At 46.4% G+C, this 25,640-nt stretch overlaps 1 pseudogene across 1 annotated transcript in view; it reads left to right on the forward strand.

Moving 5' to 3' along the window:
- The window catches only part of LOC149359341 (aurora kinase C-like), a 28,203-nt pseudogene extending 11,869 nt beyond the window's left edge, over nt 1-16,334 (forward strand). The window contains exons 4-8 of the transcript XR_016288193.1: nt 280-359; nt 6,230-6,368; nt 9,340-9,488; nt 15,195-15,489; nt 16,230-16,334. The product of XR_016288193.1 is annotated as an aurora kinase C-like (transcript). The remainder of the gene's footprint in view (nt 1-279; nt 360-6,229; nt 6,369-9,339; nt 9,489-15,194; nt 15,490-16,229) is intronic.
- The last annotated feature ends 9,306 nt before the right edge of the window (nt 16,335-25,640 follow it).

Consider the following 25,640-nt stretch of genomic DNA (forward strand, 5'->3'; position numbering starts at 1 on the left):
CGTGATACAGCAGCAGTGGCCTAGCGGTGTGGGCATCCGCCCCGTAAGGGGGACGTGCGGTATTCAGTCCCTAGTGCCGACAGGTAGGTATCACCATCAGTTTCCAGTTGGTGCAAGCTTCCCCTTTCCTGGTGTCGACTTCTCTGGGATGAAATTCTTGGAAAACGGGTCTTTGACCCCACCTTGAGCAGATGAGAATAGCGTTTACCATGGCGCTTTTTGGCCAAAGCTTCCCGTAAAAGCTGCCAACAAACTTCATCGTCAACGTTGTGCGTGCAGGTTCTGTTCAAGTCCGAGCTGCAGCGCTGAAATATGGAGCGTCAGTTGCAAAGAGAAATTGAGATCCAGTCGCACCTAAGGTGAGCTTGCTTGCTTTGAGATCTGCGTTGTCACGGGTCCACCTTGGAGAACACTGCGTTGTGCTACATTCTTGCTTGAAGGTTATCCCGCTTTGTTTTTTTTGTGTAGATGTAGTTATGGCCTGAGCGCGCTCATTAACTGCAGTTGTGTACTCATCTTTTAAAGTTTTTTCACTGCGAGAGCTTTATATGGCTCTGTCGCGGCAGCAAAAAGTGTCCGCAATTTTGCCCGCACGATTGCGTCGTCCTCTGAAGATAAATGTGTGAAAGTGGGATTTATTTATTTATTTATTTATTTATTTAAATACCCTAAAGGCCCAAGTGGGCATTACATAGGGGGGGGGGGGGGGAGGGCATGAAAACAACACAACACAGATTATTGGCACACAGTAGTTAACAAATACAAAGAATAACTATATACAAATTGCAAGTACACATCACTGCAGTCGCTGAAAGATACATAGGTTGAGCGTATAAGACTTAATGCTTCGAAAATACTGAAAATATCACGGTGAATTTTTTAGGCCAAGGTGCGATGAAAGTTTTGTTTGGAAATGTGATAACTCAGTTTCAGAAACTATGTCAGCCGGTAACGAGTTCCACTCTGCCATGGATAATAGTAAGGGTGATGTTTGATATTTCAGTGTTCGTGCGAAGATGGGTTGCACTTTGTGGGAATGATCAGACCGGGATGAAACATGATGGGCAGGGGCGATGCGATCAGCTGTGAACGGGGAGCCATCGTAGTACAAGGAATGAAAAAACGATAAACGAGAGAACTTGCGTCGAGTGATAAGGTCGGGAATACTGATAGTTTGCTTCAATAATGACACACTTTCATACGGTGAGTATGAAGAAAGGATGAACCTTACAGCTTTATTTTGCACAGACTCAAGACGGTTAATTAATGAAACGCTACTTGGACTCCATATTAAAGATACGTATTCTAAAGCTGACCTTATGAGTGTAGTATACGCGCGAAGCTTTGTCTCGGGGTTGGCAAGATATAGACGACGTTTGATGAGTCCCAGTTTCTTAAATGCTTTGTTTGTGATGTGATTTATGTGGGTGTTCCAGCTTAAATCAGCACTGAGATAAACACCTAGGTACTTAAAACAATCCGTTCTTTCAACTGTATTCTCATTAATTGTGTACACATTAGAAGGTATATTAGTGCGCGTGGAAAAGGTCATCAACTTTGTTTTTTTGATATTAATTTCCATCTGCCATAGCTGGCACCATTCATTTAGGCGCACTAAGTCGGTCTGTAGAATAACTGCATCAAGGGGGGTGACTATCCTTCTATAGATCACGCAGTCGTCAGCGAACAGTCGCACGTTAGATGATAAGTTAGATGCTATATCATTAATGTAAATTAAAAATAGTAATGGCCCTAGAACGGATCCCTGTGGGACTCCCGATATGATTCGTGAACTGCTAGATGAATGCTCTTTAATTTTGACGCTTTGGGAGCGATTACTTAGGAATTCTCCGATCCAACGGATGATATCGCGATGCAGTTGTAGGTTGTTTATTTTCTTCATTAGTCTTATGTGGGGAACGCGATCGAAAGCTTTTGAAAAATCTATAAATATGGCATCAGTATATATTAATTCGTGTACCGAATCATGAAGATCTGTTAAGAGCTCAAATAGCTGTGTTTGACAGGACTTTTTTTGCCTAAAGCCATGCTGGTTAGCAATAAGCAAGTTATTAGCGTTTAGGTGGGTCATTATGTTTGAATAGAGGATATGTTCAAGCAACTTGCAACAAATCGATGTTAGTGATATGGGGCGATAATTTTCCGGTGACGTGCTATCACCGGATTTAAAAACTGGGCTGACGTTTGCGGTTTTCCAGTCATCGGGAATGCATCCTGTATCTAAAGACTGCTGAAATATTAAAGTTAGTAAGGCAGCCGACACGTGCGCGGTAAGTTTAAGAAGTTTGGTATTGATACCGTCTGGACCAGGGCTACAATTAAGTGGAAGTCGCTCAATAGCTCGGGCAACACCAGCTGCGCTAATGATGATTGGTTCTGATGGATGAAGCACTAACGGTTGTTGAGGTTCACGGTAATTAAAAGGCACTGATTCGGTTGTAAAGGTGTCTGTAAAATGCTTGTTGAATAGGTCAGGCATTGCCTCTGGAGGTGCCACACGTCCGTCCGCATCTTTCAATACTGGTATCTCATGGCTGCCCTTAGGGTTTATCACTTGCCAGAATTTTGCAGGGTTGGTTTTTAACAAGTCGGGTAAAGTGTAGTTAAAAAATTTGTTTATAGCCTTCTTTATGGCGATTTCGGTCGTAGCAGATACGTCTTTGTACTGTTGCCAGGCGCTGTCAGAGTTAACTTCCTTAGCTCTGCGGTACACTCTTTTCTTTTTGTTTAGACACTTCTTAACATCTTTTGTGAACCAGGGGGAGTCAGTTCTTGTTTTGACGTGTAATTTTGGGATGCAGGCATGCTCGATTTCCTTCAACGTATCGCGAAATAACAACCAATTTTCGTTTGCCGTGCGAGTTACAAAGGTGGTTTGAAAAATATGTGCAAAGTCTCTTAGCATGCGGTTCATTTTTTCATGATCGCATTTCGGGTAGTTTAGGATGCATTTGGTCGTAATATGCTTGGCAGGAACGTACATGGGTACTAAACTGTGGACGAATCTGTGATCGCTTATCTCTTCGAGTACGTAGGTGCGGGAATGAGTAGGAAGGTTTGTAAATAACAGATCTAGAACGTGATCACCTCGGGTGGGCTCCTGTACCAGCTGAGTTAAATGAAACGCTGTCATTGTATCAAGCAGGCGGGAACATTCATGGCGATTCGATCCGGAACTGACAGATGACGTTTTCCAGTTAATAGCGGAATAATTGAAGTCGCCTCCTAACAGTACAATGCTTTGGGGGTATGTAGCGAAAATGTATTCTAAGTGCATCGTGCAGGTGATCGACAAAATCGGGAAGACTGTTTGGAGGCCGGTAGCATGCACCTATGACATATGTGACACCTTTGAGCCGAACCATGACCCACAGCAGCTCAAGACACGTTTCAAAGGCGACGGGACATGGCTGATAATCGCTCCGTATGGCGATCATTACGCCTCCTCCCCTACCCTCTTTCCTGTCTTTTCGAAAAACAGTTAGGTCCACAGGAAGTGATAGTTCGCTGTTGGAAACGTCGGGCGTTAGCCATGTCTCGTTGCCAAGAATGATGTCTGGAGAGCACGTAAAAATTATGCCTTTCACGGTGTCAAGTTTGGGAACAATACTGCGGAAGTTTGCAAGAAGCACGGAAATTTCTCCAAGCTTGCCGGATGACCACTTGCTTTGAGTTTCCGGTCATTTAGGACTGCGCGCTTCTTGTTCGAATACCTTCACAACTTGTTCCAAAGCGGGGTCATATTTGTAGGTTGCACCACGCAACTGCAGCTTATTAAACCGAATAGTGAATCGCTCATTTTCCTCCCGAATACTTTTTGCATAATCCCTCAGTTTTTTTCGTTGTAGTTGGATTTTGGGTGAATAGTCTTCTTCCAACCACATTTTGGGCACGACATCTTTTAGGTTGAATGCATTCCGTAGGACTTCTTCCTTTACCTTGAAATTTAGGAACTTGATGATGATTGGACGCTTGTAATCATCGCGACGCCGGCCGATGCGGTGGGCTCGTTCAATGTCGTTTGCATCCAGTTTAACTTTTAGGTGGGTGGAAATGAAATCCAGTATTTTGCTTTCAGTATTTTCATACTCTTCGCCTTCTGTTTCAGGCATGCCCTTTACTAACAGGTTGTTTCGCCTCATTCTATTGTTAAGATCGTCAACTACATTACCAAGGTCATTGCTTATGCTTGCAACCACAGATTTGACTTCAGTAATCGCCCCATGAACAGAACAGACATTTTCCTTAATGCCGGACACGCCACACATATTCTGCTCAATGACATCAATCCGTGATTTAAGGTCAATAACATCGCGCTTGATTTCTTCCAACGTGGCTGTCGTAGCCTTGAAATTTTGGTCGTTTTCAGCAATGAAGTCTTTCAGCAAGTTAAGAACGTCCTCTACCTTTCCAGGTCCAGGATTGGATTCTGACACATTGTGAGTGATAAAATGTTGCCGTGGGAATAATTTGGTTGATGAGGTGTAATTAGTTATTTATACGTGAAAAACCGCAAAAAATACACTTAAACATCAAAACAGCCATGGACGTCGACATAGTGCATGGACGTCATAGTGATGTGATGTGTACGCCAGAGTGGTGGGTCACGTCAACTTCTGATGGGCTGTGGGCTGCTTTAATTCTGCATTTGTGACAACGGGCGTGATCTACTGTAGGTTTCCTAGCGATAAGAACCTTCTCGACAACTGGGTGAGAGCTGTCCGCGGTGTCAACTGGTCTCGGAGGAATCATTCCCGATTGTGCTCGGAACATTTCGCGCCAGATTACTATGAAGACAGCGTGTACCTCAGAGGGAGCTTTGGACTCGCTAAGGCTTCGTTCAACCGGCGCTTGAAGGCAGATTCTGTGCCAACGTTATTAAAGTACAACCGCCCATCGCAGCGGCCAGCTGAACGAAGCGCGGCCGTCAAGAGGCCACAGTGAGCGTGCTCAAAGTATGTTGGACTGTATAACTGTAGCTGGCGTGAATTCACTTCCAAAAGCTTGCCATAGCGACAAAGCTTCGCAAAGAGAGGACTGTTGGTGATGTATTCCCCTGTAAGGACGTTGTGCAGCGCGGCAACGTTCCGGCAGCAGATTCTTTCATCAGGCTGGGTCGGCCGGCACTCGCCACACGAGCATCACATTAACTTTTGTTCTGACGACTGTGTCACAAATGCATGTACGAGAAATGACTCAAATACTTACTTCTTCGAGTTCAGACCGTCTCTATGCTGCAGGTGACGCGGCTTGAGGTGTGACTCGGCTAGCTAGCGCGGTGATGGATCATACCTGAAAGGCGACTCGTTCAGTCCGAAATCGTCGAATGAGTCGTCTTCAAAAGACTCGCCGGTCTCGGAAAAGCTGTTCTCCGTGCTTCAGTCACGTCGACAGCGCGGCTCCGAATTTCGCAGCGCGGCGAACACGCTAGTGACGTCACAGTCAATACCGCACGGAGGCACCTCCCCGGTTTCGGTTTCGCGGTTTCGGTTTCGAGTTTTGCGTTCTTTGCTGTTTAAAATTATTTTAGGGTTGCTTTTGAAAACCTTGTATCGTACACATTACAGGAGATTCTTAGGAACACAAAACAGCCATCAACTTAAAATGGCTGAAAAATCGCCGGAGTTGCCCTTTAAGGTAACCACGGTATGGTGCTGTTGTTCACACGGCAGTTACGCTAACTGTTAACCTTGGTTAAGGTCGCCACACTTAACGAAAAAAGTGGTTATCTTAACTGAGCTTAAGTGTGCCCTTGTGACAAGGATATTATTAGGCGGGCAAAATAAGTGCATTGGAGTTCCTTTTTTTTGCGTGTGAAAGTAGAGGATATGCATGCATAAAACAATCTTGAAATTTATCAAGGCCTTTTCATGCGTAATGGTTTTTAAGCCACCATCTGTTCTTCGTTTTCTGTGTCTGCTCTGTTGGGAGTGGTAGTTTGTTGATATTTAACTCGGACGCCCTTCAACATTACTCGAAATTGTTGAACAGGTTGATAATAGTGTAAACATGAAACGGGGCTGTTCAAACCTATGTTCAGAATACTTCCCTTTTCTTTCCTTCCTTTCCCTTCCCTTCCCTTCACTTGCGTTTGCCTTGCCTTACTTTATCTTTCAGTGCGCGCTAAACACAGCATTTGCTTTGCGAGTCACCACCGTTGCCAGACTGGTTCATTTCCCCAACGGCCACTTTGGGCCTTCCCTCGCAGGCACCCGAACATCCTGTGCCTGTACAACTGGTTCCATGATGATACCCGTGTCTACCTCATCCTGGAGTATGCTCCTCAGGGGGAGCTCTTTCGCCGTCTTCGTGACGCAGAGCGATTCACCGACCAGCGAGCAGCCACGGTGAGGGCTCTCTCCTCTTCTTACCCGTGTCTCTCTTCCCTGACTGCCGTCACCAGAGCTTTCAGTCATGCCACAGGCCCTGCTCTGATGCTGTGACAAAAGCGCTGTGCCTCTGGGCACAAGCCAGTAGTATGATCTCCAGGGCTGGTTTCTGATGGCGGATGATTAATGATGGCCGATGATTCCAATGGAGAAATTAGTTGTACGTTGAAGAAGAGGTGAAGGAAGTGGTATTGAAGAATGAATATGAAAACTGTTTTTTTATTAAAGGAAATAACGCTGAAACTGTCTCAGTTATCTCGGTGGACATTCGAACAGCGCTGTAAGGGAAGGGATAAAGGGGGGAGTGAAAGAAAAAAGGGAGAAAGAGATGGCATAGTGAAGGTCTCCGGAATAAGTTCGACCACCTGGGGATCTTTATCGTGCACTGGCATCGCACAGCACGCGGGCGCCTTTGCGCCTTGCCACCATCGAAACGCGGCCGCCGCGGTCGGGTTCGAACCGGGATACTCTGGCTCGGTAGACGAGAGTCTTAACCACTTAGCCACCGCGGCGGGTAGGGTATTGAACAATGCGGGTTTTCGGGAGCCACAATGTTAAAGGTTATGAAATGTTTAAAGGTTGACCAGGACGAGCGCGTAAATAGGCCAAGTTAAACGGTCAGGATAAGGAAGGGTGAGGACATTCAGCTTCCCGTTTAAGCAGCTAATTCTTACAACCCCTTTGTTCTGGAGTGGAGCGGACCTTCAGAGAAAGTAATGATTACAGGGGTGCGCCTTTGGTATTTTCTCACGCCCTAACCGAATTCGAATCGAAAAACAATTATTACTAATATTCTGTGCTGATGTCAACATCCTTACAGGACCGATAACCCTGCGAAACAGCGAACAGCTAGCGGCGGTGCTGCGAAACGTCGCTACAAATAGAGTTTCAGCTGTAGCTGTCAAGAGACGCAAGGTTGATCTCCAAAAGGAGGACGCAGCACGAAGTCAGTGTAATAACTCTATGACCACCATGTTATACTTACAGGAAAATTGCTGCCTCTGTGGCGGTCATGTTATAGTTATAAGAAAGTTACTGTTCTGCTGATGAAGAAAGCGATTAAATTATCGCCGCATCTCAATAGAGGAGAGAGGTGAAAGCTATATGAGACAGGGCCTTCTGGATCGGGCATCAAGGCATGGTCTGCTAAAACTGCCTGTGTCCTGCCGCATTTTCCAGTCTTGTTGGCCATGTATGAGGAATGTGATGCAGCTGTTGTACGCTTTTCTCTTGAGGGATATTGGCAAACACAACAGCTGTTTCTTACCGGTACTCACCTATGGGGGAGAAACGCGGAGGCTAACGAATAGGGTTCAGCTTTAGTTGAGGAGAACGCAGTGTGCTATGGAAAGAGAAAGGACAGGTATACCGTTAACAGACTGGAAGCGCGCAAAGTGGGTGAGGGAACAAACGCGGGTTAATGATATCCGAGTTGAAATCAAGAGGGAGAAATGGGCTTAGGCAGGGCATGTAATGCGAAGGCAAGATAACCGCGAGTTCTTAATGGTAACGGAATGGTTTCCAAGAGAAGGCAAGAGTAGCAGGAGGCGGCAGAAAGTTAGGTGGGCGGATGAGATTAAGAAGTCTAGGGGGGTACGATGACCTGAGCGGGCAAAGGTCATGATTAATTGGGGGGACGTGGGAGGGTCCTTTGCACTGTAGTGGACGCAGTCAGGCTAATGATGATGTTGACGAGCAATATGAACGCAGCCACACGTACTGACCACGTCGCGGCTCTGAAGCCTCCATCCCGCGCTGTCCATCAGCGACAGCATGCTGCAGGGGGGGGGGGGGGGGGTTCACAGCAACAGTCGTCGACCGTGAGGTTCTGTGTAGACACTGAAAATTGCTAATTTGGACCAAAAATATTCGTACTTTCGGCTCTTATTCCTTGCAGTGATTTGGAAAACCTGAATTTTACGCTGCATTTTTGGTGTTTTCGTTAATCATTGCCGTTTCAGTAGAGATTAGCAAAGGTCAAAGAGCTGGAATTTCTCTTCCGCTACTCGCTACGCTCGTATTTCAGGCAGAAATTACTACTCTGAAGAGATGGGCGCCATCACCGTCTAGAAGTTACGTGATAAAAAAAAGCTAACAATCCAGTTTGGAGTTTTATTCAATGATAATGCATTTCTTAATAGAAGCTCGAAGAAAGTAAGCATGTAAATGACTAGAATAACTCCTACTTCGTACTTATACAACTCATGACCGTATCTACTGCCGAATTGGTCGATCGGTTGTATATTAAGGCGAAAGCCTTTAATGCCTCATCATTGTCGACAGAAGGCTGTTAGCAGAAGCTTGTCAGCAGATGTGTCACGCTTTTGACGGGTGTCTATCGAGATATATGAGACAGTTGCTGCGTAATTTCCTTTCCTCAAATACAATTTTCTTTTCCTTCATTATGGCCCCTCTTTCTCTTTCTTCTTTCACTCCCACTTCCTTCCTGTACGGCGCGGTCCGGGTGTCCACCGAGGTGACAGAGAATTACTGCGCCATTTCTTTTCCTCAAAAAGCGTTGCGTTCGAAGGGCAAGGCATAGCGGGGAACGGGTGGTGGCGTACCATGGACTCCCTGGCAGCGCTAGAACACGCTGTAGGGTTCCACTCCTAAAGGCGAAGCTTAAGCGACATTAATTAGCAGTTAATTAGTATTTATTCATCAATGAGCAATTAGACATTAATCAGTAGCTGTCATTACTTAGTAATTAGTCATTAATTATGTGTTACGCCATTCAGTGGTGACGTCGCCAGTGTCACAGGGGCAATTAAAATGGTGCGGAAAACGCTTTCGCTTCTACGCACTTTATACAGTCAAACTGCGTTCTAAATTTCTTTTTACTTTTTACAACTTTCTTTTTCTTTTTCTTTTTACAACTGGTCGATGTCGTTGCTTTTTTCACAAAGCGCGCTCACCTTCCCCCGTGCAGTACACCTACCAGCTGTGCCAGGCGCTCAAGTTCTGCCACAGCAACAAGGTGATCCACCGGGACATCAAGCCGGAGAACCTACTCCTTGGCGTCAACGGCGAGATCAAGATCGCCGACTTCGGCTGGTCCGTGCACGCGCCCTCTTCGAGGTGGGTGCACTGGCTAGTTTTCACTTGGCATGCTCGATTATCAGCAGACGCTATATTCGTTGACAGTTCTGTGGTGCTTCTTTCGTTATGTCTGCCTAGTATGCTGTGCACAGGGTGTACCGTATTTATCTGTCCGGATTGCAAAAAATTATCCTGCACAAACTACTGGACTATTTGGGCTCAAGCACAGGCCACAAGGTAGCTCATGATAGTCTGCGCTTTCCGATCAATAATTTAACACCGGAACTTACCTGGATTGGCTGGATTAGGCGAAAAACTGCAGTCGTCTGCGCAGAGAAGTTTCGTGATGGTGAGCGGAGTAGCCGATTTGAGAGGCTGCACCATCTGGGGTACTGTGAGACCTGCCCCAGCTCCAAGCAGTGCCACTGGTTTTTTTCTTAGTTCGCTAGATGGCGCGGCCTCTCAAATTGGCTACTCCGCTCGACTCGACGAAAATTCTCTGCGCAGACGACTTCAGTTCTTCGCCGACTCCTCTCAATACATGTAAGCTGAGATGTTAAATTATTTATTGAAAAACGCAGACCATCTTAAGCTGCCCTGTGGTATGTGCCTGAGACCAGGTAAGCCAGTAGTTTGAGAAGAAATTTTTTACAACCGGGACTGATAAATACGGAGTACCCTGTATACAGCTGCTTTGTATGAAGAAACTACCAAAACAGACGTTTAGGGCAAAAATCGGAAGCTATGCTGTTTCCTTCAGAAAACAAATAAGTTAGCTTGGTGTGGCCTGTGCTTGGGCAGCTCTTCACTCGATACAGAGGAAGGGCACGAAGCTTTTGGGGTGGTACTGTGGCACCGTTGAGTTGGGATGCGCATATTCAGTAACTGTTCAAAAAGCTATCTTTCGTTGTTGGCTTAGTACATCGATCTTTAGATATTATTTCAACATCAAACTTCATTTTTCACTCCCTCTTTCGGTCCCACATTAACTATTTCGCTTAATTTGAGCCACGAATAAAAAAAATACCAGTAATACATAGGCTCGAAAAAAAGAACCCATCTACTGCGTCGCTGTTGTTCCATACTGCCACCACACTCACGAGATGTTTGCTGAATTCAGGGTAGTGCCGCCACGGTGGCTCAGTGGTTATGGCTCTCGGCTGCTGACCCGAAAGACGCGGGTGCTATCCCGTCCGCGGCGGTTGAATTTCGATGGAGCCGAAATTCTAGCGGCCTCTATACTATGTGCGATGTCAGTGCACGTTGAAGAATCCCAGGTGGCCGAGGCGTCGCTCATAGCCTGAGTCACTTTGGGACGTCAAACCCCCATAAACCATAAATCATACAGCAAATTTACAATTGCTGCCTACTATACCTGCTGCCCTTTTCAAGCGCATGGTAACAAGAATTCCTGAAGAAATTGTGTACTCTTACATTGCAAACTCACGCATATCGAACAAGGTCATCTGAGTAATGGTTTGTGGAGCGGCCGTGCTCAAATTATCTTCTGCCAACATTAAAGCACAATCTAACATTTCTTCTAAATGGGCTGTAAACACATTTTAATGGCTCCAGTGACGAAACTAGCGGAGCATTGCATGGCATATTTGTTACTGGACCATTTTATTAGTACTTTGCATTGGTTTTGCCGCGGAAAATCAGTCAATGATTATGCGAAGTGCCTGCCGTTTCACCTGGATGGCCGCCATGTACGTCACTATACACATAGAATGCCGCTTGTTTGCAGAGCAGTTTTATTGTTATGTACTTTATTTTGTTTTGCCTTTGTTGCATCATTATGTTGATTAATGAAGCGTATCATATTGTAATTTTTTTTTCGCATTTGAACCATTGCAATGCTTATGTAAAGTCCCTATGGCTCTCTGGCATAGTCAACCTGTGTTCAAAGCTCTTTGCCAGGGAAGCCATCAACACTGCACTATTGTTGACAATGAACTTGATTTCATTCGAAATCACTGAAAGTTTGGTGAACAAAGGGTTCGGCAAGTGTAAATTTTCTTTTTATAGTAGTTGAGTAGACAAGGGAAGACAAAAAGCTCGTTATGACTTTCATGACGGTTAACAATGCAAAAGCACGGGCTAGTTGGTGCTTCATACTGATCCAATCGCGCTAACAGGCGCAGAAAGGCACAGAAAAGGCACAGAACGCGCTTCGTCCGTCTGTGTTTTCGTCCTTCTGTGCCTTTTAGCGCGATTTGATCAGTTTGCATGACGGAAGACAAGTCACTCAAACCAAGAACCAGAGGGGATCATTTTTTAACTCGTGGTATTCGTCAATTTGAGATTAATACGAGGGGGTACCCAAAAGAAACCGGACTAATTTTTTGAATCGGCACAGCTTCTGTTGTACCGCGTTTTGCCGCCAGGAGCGCATAGAACGAACATTCCAGAGTCAGTAAGCCGAGTCCCGTCGCTGAAGGAGGTCAGACTAGTTTAGGCAGAGTTTTAGAGTGACGTCTGTTTTGTGTGAATGTCGTTTTTGCAATGGCTGATTTTCGTGAACAGCGTGCGCCGGTGAAATTCTGATTTTTTCTCGGAAAAAGTGGAACGGAAACTCTTGAAATATTCAGAAAGACGTTCAAGGACGATGCTATGGGGACAACTCAAGTGTTCCTGAATTAAATCCTGAATCAAGCAACAGTCATGCCAATGGAAAACTTCAAATTCACCTCGCCTCAAGAAAGCTCGTCAGGTGAAACCAAACCTCAAAACAATGCTGATTTGTTTTTTCGACTTGAGAAGAGTCGTCCATTCAGAATTTGTTCCGCAGGGTCAGACAGTTAACCAGGCTTTCTGTTTGGATGTTTTTAAAAGATTGGGCAACAGTCTTTGGTGGAAGCGGCCTGATTTGTGGCAGACGGGTGACTGTTTTTCCACCATGGCAATGCCCCTGCTCACACAGCCCTGTCTCTACGAGAAATTTGGACCAAAAATGGCATGACCCCTGTTCCTCAACCCTCATACTCACCCGACCTTGCCACGTGCTACTTCCTTTGTTTCGTAGAATGAAAAGCCAGGTGAATGAAAAGAGTTTCGCTGATGTTGCTGAGGTGCAGAAAAAAACGACGGAGGGACTGTCAAGCATCACAAAAGATGAATTTAAACAATGTTTTGAAAAATGGAATGCAAGATTCGACAAACGTATCATTGTAAGTGGAGAGTACTTTGAAGGATATTGAAGGTCTGTGCTGAAAATGTGAACAAATAAGTTCAAACAAAAATAAGTCCGGTTTCTTTTGGGTACCCCCTCGTATGGTATATTTTAAAGAGAATTGATTAGAAAGCAGAAGAAAACCTACATACTGCTAATAGGATCCGTACCCACAACCTGTGAATTTCGCGTTCCGTGCTCTGCCTACTAAGCAAAGGCGATGGTGGCCCAATCTTCTACTTTCGGAGTATTTATTTTCAGTGTAATCGAACCTTGAGAGTGTTCACCATGCCACCCTCGTCCATAGCGGCGGACGCAGTACCTCTCGTATTACCGCGAGTGCCATGTAGGAACGTGATCGAACGGCGAGGGTGGAAGCTGTGCGAGAACCTTCTTATGCTACCTATGGTATCAAGACTGCCAAAATCGAGGCCTTCGTTAGCTATAGAGCAGACAAAGAAAGGCAAAAGAGAATTCGCTGTGACATAAATGATGGAAGCCGATAGTCACTGAAACCAAGGAGCATCATCAGCCTGACTACGCCCACCGCAGGGCAAAGGCCTCTCCCATGTCTCTCCTATTAACCCTGTCCTTCACCAGTTGAGGCCACCGTTTCCCCGCAAACTTCTTAATCTCATCCGCCCACCTAACTTTCTGCGGCCACCTGCTACGCTTGCTTTCTCTTGGAATCCACTCCGTTATCCTTAAGGACCAGCAGTTATCTTGCCTTCGCATTACCTGCCCTGCCCAAGCCCACTTCTTCCTCTTAATTTCGACTACGATGTCATTAATCCGCGTTTGTTCCCTCACCCACTCCACCCACTTCCGATCTCTTAACATTACACCTATCATTTTTCTTTCCATAGATCGCTGCGTTGTCCTTAACTTAAGCTGAACCCTCTTCTGCCTTTCCCTCTCTCTCTCTCTCTCTTTGTTAGCCTCCACGTTTCTGCCCAATAGGTGAATACCGGTAAGCTACAGCTGTTGAATACTTTTCTCTTGATGGTAAACTGCCACTCATGTCGCGTTGGCTCAGTGGTTATGGTGCTCGGCTACTGACCCGAAAGACGCGGGTTCGATCCCGGCCGCGGCGGCTAGAATTTCTTTGGAGGAGAAATTCTAGAGGCCCGTGTACTGTGCGATGTCAGTGCACGTTAAAGAACCCCAGGTGGTCGAAATTTCCGGAGCCCTTCGCTACGGCGTCTCTCATAGTCTTAGTCGCTTTGGGATGTTAAACCCCATAACCCAAACCAAACCATGATTTTAGAGAACCTACCATATACATATGGTAGGTTCTCTAAGGTCATGGTTGTATGCTGTTACTACTTCTAGCACCACGCCATCAATTGCGAACTGCTGTTGTCTTGCTATACTGTTGAATATTACTTTGGTTTTCTGCATCTTAGTTTTTAGCCCCACAGTTGTGGTCTGCCTGTCTAACTTAGTGCTCGTGCTTTGCAGTTCATGTCCTGAGTGCCTTAGCATGGAAGACAGTTGGGCTAGTTGGTGTGAATTCGTTAGTGACTGCGGCATTGCAACTAGCGTGGAAAGCACAAGGACAGCGACAAAAGGAACCGACGGGACAGCACGCTAGACTTCAACTGACGTTTTAATGCACACAACATATTTTTACACTTTTATTCGGCGCATGCTCAGGAGATTGAAGGGGGCGGGGGTACAGTCTCCTGAGCATGCGCCGAATAAAAGTGTAAAAATATGTTATGTGTGCATTAAAACGTCAGTTGAAGTCTAGCGTGCTGTCCCGTCGGTTCCTTTTGTCGCTGTCCTTGTGCTTTCCACGCTAGTTGCAATGCCGCAGTCACTAACGAGTGCCTTAGCATGGCAATGTCATCAGCGTATCGCAGATTACTTAGGTATTCACCATTAAATCTTATCCAAAACTCTTCCCATATCAGGCCCCGGAATACCTCCAGTAAACAGGCAGTGAATAGCATAAGGGAGATCGTGTCTCACTGCCTGACACCTCTCCTTATTGGAATTTTATTGCTGACTTAATGGAGAACTATGGTAGCTATGAAATCGTTATATCTTCCAATATTTTCATATAACACTTTTCTACACCCTGATTCCGGATTGCTGGCATGACTGCTGAGGTTTTTACAGAGTCGAATGCTTTTTCAAATCATTGAAGGCTATATACAAGTGATGGTTATATTCTGCGCATTTCTCTATAACCTAATTGATAGCGTTGATATGATATATTGTCGAGTAAACCAAGGAGCATAATGGATGTGTTCATCATAGGAATATCATCGTAAATTAACTGTTTCTGCTGTGCAGCTTCGCCCTTCGGTCAGCCTCCGTGCAACTATTTCACGGCTTAGACACACCTTCTATCGCGTCACGACTCACGACGCGGAAACTAGAAACCAAAAGTTGCTTGAACTACCTTCGAGCGATGGTCAGTGACTGCAAAAAACAGCAAAACCGCTGTTCGTTAACTGTTCGCAGATGAGGTAGGCACATGACTAACAGTGGCGAGCGGTTGATTGCCGCTTAGTGCAAGCTGCAAATATATGCACGCATGTTGAATCTTTCAATGTTGCCTGCAGGCGACGCACAATGTGCGGCACTGTGGAGTACCTCCCTCCGGAAATGTTGATGCACCTCGAATACGACGAGAAGGTGGACCACTGGTGTCTGGGCATCCTCATCTACGAGATGGTGGTGGGCAGCACACCCTTTGCCTCGGACTCATTTCCCAAAACCCGTGAGCTCATATAGGCGGCCAAGCTTGTGTTCCCGCACCATGTCGGCGCCGATGCTCGAGACATCATCGGAAAGGTTAGCAGCACGCATTGCGTGAAGATAGTGTACCGCCTGTGGCTACATGTTGCATCCGTTTTTGTCAGTGATGCATACGTGCTGCGTTTGTTGTGCTTGTCCGCACTTCAGATATACTCTGCCGCTACAGTCCAGTTCTGTTATCTTCGTATTTGTGACGCACCTTTTGTCTAGCAATGCTGGCATACTGCACTGAAAGAGACCTGTGCCTATATGTTTTTCTTCTTCGGAAGCAGCGAATCTGGCAGTCGGTTTTGTTTGTCTTAAGCGCGCTTGTTTTATAGAAATTATTCAGTTCTTGATAGATGCAGATAGATAAACTGACCGGTAGGTAGGTTGAGGTAAGCTAGGGTAGGTAGGGAGTGTAGTGTCCGACAGGGTTGGTAAGCTACATAGGTTACAGGTTATGGTGCTGTAGTGTAGGGAGGTTAGATAAACTGACAGGTAGGTAGGTTGAGATAGCGTAGGTAGGGACTCTAGGGTACGGTAGTCTTGGTAAGGTACGTAGGTTAACAGTTTATGGTGCCGTAGTGTACGCAGGTTAAACTGAGAGGTAGGTAGGTTGAGATAGGGTAGGTAGGGCCCGTAATGTACGGTAGGGTTGGTAAGGTACGTAGTTTAATAGGTTAGGGTGAGGTAGTGTAGGCAGGTTAGTTAGGTTGGGTAGATAATATACGTAAGGCTATTTAGGTTAGGGTACGATGCGTACGGGTTGGTAAGGGAAAGCAGGTGTGTTAGGTAGGGAGATGGACATGCTGCTTTGTTTTAAATATGTGAACTACTGCAACATATTATTTTCGCAGCTGGTCCGGTTACGTGCAGCGGACCGCATTTCCCTGGATGTAGTGCTGGCTCACCCTTGGGTCACGAAGAATGCCGACACCACAGTGGTGTGCACGACTTTCTGAAAAGAACCCTGCTGGCATCGCTGATTGCTTTCTCTGGGCACGCTAATTTTGTCGCGCACAATTTTAGAGGCGTCTCAAATTTCTTGTATCGGTTTAGGTGTTTGGGTTTCGTAGTTTTTTTTGCGCATTCATAGTGTCAGTACTTTTTGTACAGCATTTATAGGGCGTATATTGTGCAAATTATTACTGAATTTCGTGCAGCACGTTTTTAGAATACTTGTTATCTTTTTTCACAGAGTTACCAGCATTCATTTGCATCTTTTACCGTGAAGCCTGGAGACATTGTGTTCTGAGAATGCTAGTTATATTTTAAGTTCTATGGTGCAACTATTTTATCTTATCACATCAGGTGATAAGGTAAAAGAGACTCAGGAGAAATTTATGTTGTATCGATAGAGTACCCCCTCCTAACCAAATAAAGGTCTTGTAAGGTAGAAAAGAGCGAGGACTAAAATACTGGTATCGCTGTCATTGGCCAATCTCGCAGGCACAAACGCGATGACGAAAAATAGCTGAAAAGAAGGAATGAGCTCTGAGGCTGACCAGCGTGCACGAAGGTTACGCGTTTGTGTATTGGATCTTCAGTCAGTGACGCACGCATGCGCACTAACCACCGGCCAAGCTCTGGGGAGCACGCCGTTATCTAATGCGCGATAACCCGCTCGCCCTCTTACGCACCGAGTGGGCTATAAAAACACTCCCTGAATAAAGTAGTTCGTTCACTGTTCTGTGGCTGCGTCTACGTTTTACTTCGGCCAGTCGTGAAACGATACATGGCGTCTTCGAGCCTGCTGTTCGCGGATTCCACTCGTGCTCACCTGCAGACGGACGACCCGCAGCAGTTTTGCAGACATGGAAAGCATCAAGCCTCCAGAACCACTGATCCTGGCCGGACAAGCCCGAAGAGGCTGACAGCTGTCACCTGAAAAACCAAGGACTGAAACAGCGAAAATGGCGGTCTTAATCAGCGTAGCAGGCGAAGATTCGATAGATATTTACAAGTTCTCGTTCTGGGAGACAGAAGGCAAACAGGACTGCAAAGTGGTTGTTGCCAAGTTCCAGGAATACTTCGCCGAACAGGAGAACGAAGTGCTCGAAATGTATGCGTTTCGTACACGCGTGCAGTAGCCATCAGAGCCTTTCGAACAATTTTTGCGAGAGGTCTGTAATTTCGGGGCCCTAACTGACGACATCGTTCGTGACCATTTGGTTTTCGGCTTAAACTCTCCCAAGGTACGAGAGCAAATGCTTAGAGAAAAGTATTTAACGCTCGAAAGAGCTATGATCTTATGCAAAGCAGCTGAAACCACCCCTCGCCAAAATGAGATGGTCCAAGACAAAGACCGAAGTCTACGCAGTAACTTCAAGATTAGAGGATCAGCCTGCAACGTGCACCAGTTGCGGCCGGACACATCCGCCAAGGCGCTGCCCGGCATACGGAAAAATTCAGGGGGCGCTTTGACTGTCTAAAGTGCGTAGAGGCGAAAGCGTTTTCCGCACCACTTTGACTGCTTCTGTGGCACTGGTGGCGTCACATGTAATTGAGTACTAATTGCTAAGTGACGAGAAATCACTAATTAATGGTTAATTACTGATTTGTGTCTGAATGTTAATTAACTGCTAATTAATGACGCTTAAGCTTCGCCTTTAGGAGTGGAACGCGACAGCGTGTTGTAGCGCTGCCAGGCAGTCCACGGAACGCCACCACCCGTTCGGCGCGATGCCTTGCCCTTTGAACGCTTTTTGAGGAAAGGAAATGGCGCAGTAAATCATCTCGGTGGACACCTAGCTGAACCGCACCGTAGAGGAAGGGAGGAAGTGGGAGTGGAAGAAGAAAGACGAAGATGGCCCGTAATGAAGAAAATGAAAATTGTATTTGAGGAAAGGAAATTACGCAGTAACTGTCTCACATATCTGGGTGGACACCCGTCAAGGAAGGAAGGAAGGAAAAACTTTATTTTACTCTAGTCCTTTTTCCTGCGGTTTGGGAGCATCTTCAGAGACGTTTTCTCCTTGATTTTACCCCCAGGAGTCTTCTCTGTCGAAGTCGTCCGCCTCTAATCAGTGGTCGGTTGCCCTCAGTCCAGGGCTCCGCTGGCCACTGCCGCCCGTTGAGCTCGCTGTACCAGACCTTCTTGGTCTTCATAGCGGTCGCTGGACAGCAGAGTCTCCCACTGCTCCGCACTCGGGTTTTGTATTTTGGGGACCACGTCTATCTTTTGGCAGGCCCATGTGATGTGATAGAGAGTAGGTTTTCCGTCGCACCAGGGACATTTGTCCGCGTATATGGTAGGGTGCATTTTGTTTAGTATATGTAGGTTTAGGAAAGAGCCTGTTTGTAATTGTCTCCAAGTGACAGCTTCCTCTCTGCTGAGAGATTTGTGCGGTGGGGGATACCGCAATCTTCTGCCTCTGTAGTTTTGTAGTATGGCCGAGTAATCCCTGGGTGCTGGCGCGAGTTCCGCGGGCTCATCGGATGCTCGGAAAGTAATGTATCCTCGAGCTATCCTGTCGGCCTCTTGGTTCCCTGCCACCCCCGTGTGCCCCGGTACCCACGCAATTTTGTGTGGGATCTTGTCGCTTTGTTCTTCCTGGTTTTTAATTCTGTCGCTCGCTGCGAGGAGTATACGGAGCGCGTGACGACCTATCCTGCCATTCATGTAATTTCGGCAGGCTGTTTGAGAGTCGGTGAGTATTGTTAGCGACCGCCCGGTTCTATAGCCCTCCGCCACCGCTAGAGCAACGGCTACTTCCTCGGACTCTGCAGCTGTGCAGCCTCGGAGAGACGCGCTGGTCATTTCGCGTAAAGACGAATCGACCACCGCCGCCACAGCGATTTTGGTGTCTCCTCCTCTCCAAGACGCGTCTGCATACACGGTCGTGGCTTGAGGAGCGTATGTTCTTTCGATGAAGTCGACACCCGTCAAAATTCAGGGGGCACTTTTTTGACCTAAACGCGGTCACTGATGTGTGGTTAAGATGTCAAGCTTCGCCTCTAAGAGTGGAACGCGACAGCGTCTTGCAACGCTTCCAGGAGTCCATAGAACGCCATCGCCCATTCGGTTCTATGCCTCGCTCGTCGGTAAATTGGTTTTTGAGGAAAGGAAATGTAACTGTCTCTCATATCTCGGTGGACACCTAAACCTCACCGGAAGGGAACGGAGGAGGATGGGAGTGAGCGAAGACACCGTATTCACTATACGCACCTTTGTTCTTCCCAAACCATCGAGCTGGCATGGCGGAGTGGATAGCATGCTCGTCTCACACTCCGAAGACCGGGGTTCGATTCCCGAGCTCGACCAATTTCTTACTCAGTTTTATTTATTTATATGGCCTGGCTAGAAAAGTTAATTAGGCTAATTGAGTAATTAAGCAATTAACTAAGCTCTGTCCCACTTACTTGGAGCATTACTATACGATCCCTTCAATTGGTTGCCTGGTTACTAGCCAAAGTACAATTTGCTCCGTTTGAAATTCGCGCACTGTGACGTCATGACCGTTTGGACCAACTTAAAAGCGTGACATTTCTGTCGACAACTGCTGCTTACAACGATGAGACAGTAAAGGCTTTCGCCTTAAAACGTCGTTCGTGCAACAGGCCAAACCATTTTGCCTCGAGTTGCAGAGGGACAACTAATGTTGGTGAGGTACAGCAAGACGGTGACGACGACTTGAAAGTTTTGGATGTGGCAGTCGATAGCATTTCGATTGGCCGCGACTAGCTTGTGGAAGCCAGTATTGGAGCGACGAACGTCACATTCAAAGTTGATACCGGATCACGAGCGAACCTCGTCCCGTTATCAGCCTATCGAAAGTTTAATGTCGCTGCGCTTCGGTCAAACGGAGCAGCCCTGCGCTTGTACAACGTTGGCATTGTCAAGCACTGCGGTACCTTTTCGACGCCCGTCGTCATTGGCAATCGAAAGGAAAGTGCCGAGCTCTTCGTGGTAAAGAAAAAAAAAAAACACCAAGCTATTCTTGAACTGGAGGCCAGCGAGCGTTTTGGTCTAGTTAAGCGGAATATCGACGCTGTAGCCACAACCACTTGTGAGAAAAGTGCCCGGCAGTTCCCGCACTTGTTTCATGGAACTGGACGCCTCTCGCGGGAATGCACGATTGTGCTTCGCGAGGATGCTACGCCCATCGTCCAGCCGGCTCGAAGAGTGCCTCTGTCTTCAGCAGCCACTGCGTGCCGAGCTGGGCCGAATGGAACCAGAGGGAATCATTCTCAAAATGAGCGACCCGACGGACTGGGTAAGTCCACTCGTCATTGTGCGTGAAAAAGACGGCAAGCTAAAAGTATACCTTGACCGGAGAAAAATTAATGACATTCTGAAACGGGAACACTACCAGATGCCAAGGCGAGAGGATATTGAGGCAGAGCTTGGAGGCGCTAAATTTTTCTCGCGTTTGGACGCCAATGCCAGTCGTCGTCAAGTTCCTTTCAATGAGACTTTATCTAAAATATGCACATTTCCACAGATTTGGGCGTTACTGTTTTTTGCGTCTCCCTTTCGGCATTGCCTAAGTCAGTGAAGTGTTTCAGAAAGCACTAAACGAGGTATTTGACGGTCTTCCTGGGGTTCGCGTGTATGTTGATGATGTGTTGATTTGGGGCCCAACCCGAGAAGAACATAACAAGCGCCTACGAAGTGTAGTAAAAGCAGCTGAATCCGAAAGGCTTACCTTTAACGCTGCAAAGTGGGAGTCTGGCGAACCAAAGATCGCATTTCTGGGTGACAATTTCCAGCAAAGGCATCGCGCCGGATACAGGATTAATTTCCAGCATTCACGAGATGCCAAGGCCAAAAGACAAGCAAGCAGTACAGAGACTGCAGGGGACAACTATTTTAGCAGATATGTGCCATGCTTGGCACAGCACATTTCATTGATAAGGTCTCCTCTCAAGCAAGATGAGCGGCTTGAGTGGACTGCCAGTTAACCATGAAACAGAATGGCGAGGAATTTCTGAGGTGCTGAGCGCAGCTCGGCTGTCAGCAGTTTTCGGCCCAAACCTGGACGTAAAAGTTACATCAGATGCCTCGCAGTGTGGCGTTGGGTCGGCTTTGCTGTAAGGGCATGATGGCGAATGGAAAACCAGTAGCATACGCATCAAAATCATTAGCTGAGACAGCACAGCGCTATTCTCGAATTGAAAGAGAAGCTCTGGCGCTTGTTTTCGGCTGTGAACGATTTCATTACTTCGTTTACGGGTGATCACCGGCCCGTTATCAATCAATCAATCAATCAATTTTATTTCCTTAAAGACCCCTTTTCAGGGGCATTACATAAGGGGTGGGTACAACGTTTGGTGCGACAAGGTAATCATGCGTTATGATGATGACAAAAAGGTGTTAGCTCTGCGTGCGAAGTTCGCGGGACAGCTTATTGTTGCAATGTCAGCGGGAAGGCCATTCCAGTCCGCGGCGGTGCGTGAAAAAAATGAAGCTGCGAAGGTGACTGTGCGTGCACGTGGACGGCTGATCTGGAGTTGATGGAGAGTGCGGTGAGATATGCGTGCCGGAGGTACCATGTAGGGTGCAGTTCGTAGATGGCTGTAAAAGAACTTGTGAAATAATAAAAGACTGGCTGTGCGGCGGCGCAGCTCGAGTGGCTGTATGCCTGAAAGCGATTTCAGATATGAAACACTCGTGCTGTAATGATATGAAGAATGAATAAATCTGACTGCGCGGTTTTGCAAAATTTCTAATGCGTTGGTTAGATAAGCTTGATGTGGATGCCAAATGGGTGATGCGTATTCTAATTTCGATTTCACAAGTGTTTCGTAAGCTAATAACCTAACATGCATTGGCGCATCGTGTAGATGACGTTTTAGAAAACCAAGGGATTTGTTAGCTGAAGAAATGATGTTAGTTATATGCGTTTTCCAGGAGAGGTCAGCGCACAAGGTTACGCCTAAATATTTGTATGATTCTACTGGCAGCACGGGAACGGAGTCTATGTGATAGAAGGGCACGAGTGGGTTACGGCGGCGATGAAAAGAGAGTACGTTGCATTTGTGAGGGTTAAGCTCCATTAGCCAAATTTTACACCAATCCCGAATATTGTTAAGGTTGTTTTGGAGAGATAATTGATCAGAATTGTTATTAACTGCTTCATAAATAACACAATCGTCAGCAAACATGCGAATTTTACAAGACACATGCGAGGGCAAATCATTTATGTATATTAAAAACAAAAGGGGACCTAGTACGGAACCTTGAGGGACGCCAGATGTTACAGGAAGGAAGCTGGAAGTGTGTTCATTTACAAAGACGGACTGAGTGCGGTTAGTTAGGAATTCTTTAATCCATGCAACAACATTAGGATCGATATTAAGGTTAGATAACTTGTACAACAGGCGTTTGTGGGAAACTTTATCGAAGGCTTTTTTAAAATCAAGAAATATAGCGTCAGTTTGCAGGTTAAGATCTAGGTTGGCATGCAAGTCATGAATAAAAAGGGCTAGTTGAGTGTCGCAAGAAAAGCCTTTCCGGAACCCGTGCTGCGCAGGATGAAAAAAATTGTTCGAATCCAAGAAGGCAATGACATGGGAGAATATGACGTGTTCCATTAGCTTGCAAGGCACGCTTGTTAAAGAAATGGGGCGATAATTTAATGGAGAATTTGTGTTACCGGATTTGAAGACTGGAATGACCTTCCCATTTTTCCAGTCACGAGGAAGTTGGCCAGAAGAGAGTGACTGCTGGAATAGCAAACATAAGTAACTGGCACTGGTGAGTTTCGTATTCTTAAGAAATTTGGCGTTGACATTATCGAAACCGGCCGAAGATGAAAGTTTCATTTTATCGATTAGTGACAGAATTCCCGATGCGTTAAATTCAACAGGTGACATAACATTATAAATAAAAGTGTTTGGCACAGAAAAGGGGGCATCATATTAATTAGTGAACACTGATTGAAATGCAACATTGAACATGTGAGCACACTCTGCATGACTAAGCACGTCTCCTGCTTCATTTGTGACACTGATATCGCCTTTGTGTTTTGGGTTGATGGTGTCCCAGAATTTTCGAGGATTAGTGTGTAGTATTCGGGGCAAGTCTTTGTTAAACATCGACATAGCAAAGACGGCGATAGCTGATATGCCACCACGAGTGCAGCACTTCTTTCTGAGGCTTTTAAAGTATGATTACACAATCGTATTTCGTCCTGGAAAGCAGATGGTTCTGACAGACATGCAATAAAGATCACCCGTTCCGTGAGACAGCACCGCCGTGGATACCACCGACGTCGAGGTCCATGCCGTCAGCGTGGTGTCAACGCTCGTCAGCGACACAACAGCCCAACGCCTTGCACGTGAGACCGGTGCGACCCGTATCTTAAACTCAAAGTGGACGTCAAAGAGACGTACACTGCAATCTCAGACCAGGGTTAGTGGTCCACTTCAGACACGCAAGGAGAAGCGCAAAACTTCAGTTGTAATGGAAAAAGAAAGATAAAAAGGTGGATTAAGATTCAGTAAGAAAAGAAATGTAAAAAGGGGGATTAAGATTCAGTAAGAACAGGCAACCAAACATGCAACTTCACATTATAATCCGCTGTGTGAGCATACAATTTCCCCGTGGCACAAGAACCTCAGGTCTCAAATAGATTAACCCACATAAAACATGTTTCTGCCGAGAGTATTTCTAAGCTCCCGCGCTAAGGATAAAAGGTTTGTAACAACTACCTTGCATGAAGCGTACCTAACAAAATTATTTAATAGCAGCACGTGCCAATAGCCGAGTCATCGAAACGGAATATGTGCAAACATTAAATATGCTGCTCAACTACAGTGCAGTTACCATTTGATTGCCAATCAATCCGAGGGTTACCAGCTCTGGTCGCTGCTTCCCATGATTTCAGAGGTGAGATGCTACATCGCAGAGGTGCCTTAGAGCTCCAGCGCTCGTACGATCCGATCGCGTTACAAACGGAAGAGCTGCCGTTCACGGCAAACCGCACACGCAGTACCGTTGACAGCGATCCGTTGGAACACCACAGGCAGCTGGTCGCAGTCGTCATCCAGGTTCTCCAGGGAACAAGACGACAACTTGCTGCTTGACTGTCGCATCTCATTTGCAAAAAGAGCGCCTTTTGCAGTATCGGCGCATAAAACTAATCTTTCATGGTCATCGCAGTAGGTGAATTGTATCCTCCGACGGCAGTGAGACACAGATTCTGCAGCAGGGCTTGCCTTTGGCCGTGACAGCGGAGATAGAACGGAACCAGACGCGGAGCTGCTGACTGAGGCGTCGTAAGAGTGCGTGGAAAGAACTGCGGAAGACCTCCACGAACTGGGCGAATCTGACAGCCCCTTGGAATCATGACGGCTTTGCGGCAGCGGCGTAGACGCCCGAGGTGTGTCTTGGAGCATCAGGTCGCTGGTTGCCCATTCGCTGTACTGCCCGGGGTCCTGCAGGATTCATTCCTGGCGGCAGTCGACTCGATCCTCCATGATGCCACCTGCGAATGAAGGAACAAAAATTCCGACTTGGTTTTTGAGACGTGCGCACGGAAAATCTTTCTGTGCTACTTCATTTAAGCGACGAATATGCACCGATCATACTTACTGAAGCACACGCCAAAAGCCTCTTAGTGAGGAGCGCAGTCCAACGACGACGTAAGATAAATGCGCAGGTGGTCGGCACTCCCACTCGTTCGCAGACAACTGGGACTTGCCTCCAGTGCAGCCAACATCGAAAGCCGCTTCTCCTCCAATTTTTCACTCAAAATATCCTAGATTTCCCTAGATGCGAAAAATAATACTCAGGCATGGAAAAAAGGTGCGTAGTTGAATTGCAAGCTTTTCTATTTCGCAGAGACCCTTTTACCACACTTTGGTAACAACTTTGAATACAATAACACATTAATTTCCCATAAAAACTCGCGTACCACGATCATGAGTAGGAAAAACATGCGAGTTATCAGAAGCTAACAAATCGAGGGCTAAGCCGAAAAATGAATGAAAACCTCGCAGTGAACACTTACGCTCACCGACTGCAGTCAAAGAGCGAGACAAATACACTTTATGCACAAATGTGGGCGTGAACCAACAAACGCTAAAACAGAGGACAATTCATTTGGGTGGCATTCAGGCTGTGTTTTACTCATGCATATACAAGTCCTTTTTCCATGAGGACATTTATGCGTTCATTCCCTGCAAAGTAATAACAGTTGGCTCCTCCTAGAACCCGCTCGGCGTAAATAGTAGCTGCCAGGGTTTGCGTCACCAAGCTTTTCCTTAGCTTTGTTCATTTTCGTACTGCAGAGAGGTCTCTATTCTGCGTCATTTTTTTTCAT

Source organism: Amblyomma mixtum, chromosome 2 (assembly GCF_055824585.1).
Source record: "Amblyomma mixtum isolate Tamu chromosome 2, ASM5582458v1, whole genome shotgun sequence".
Lineage (NCBI taxonomy): Eukaryota > Metazoa > Arthropoda > Arachnida > Ixodida > Ixodidae > Amblyomma > Amblyomma mixtum.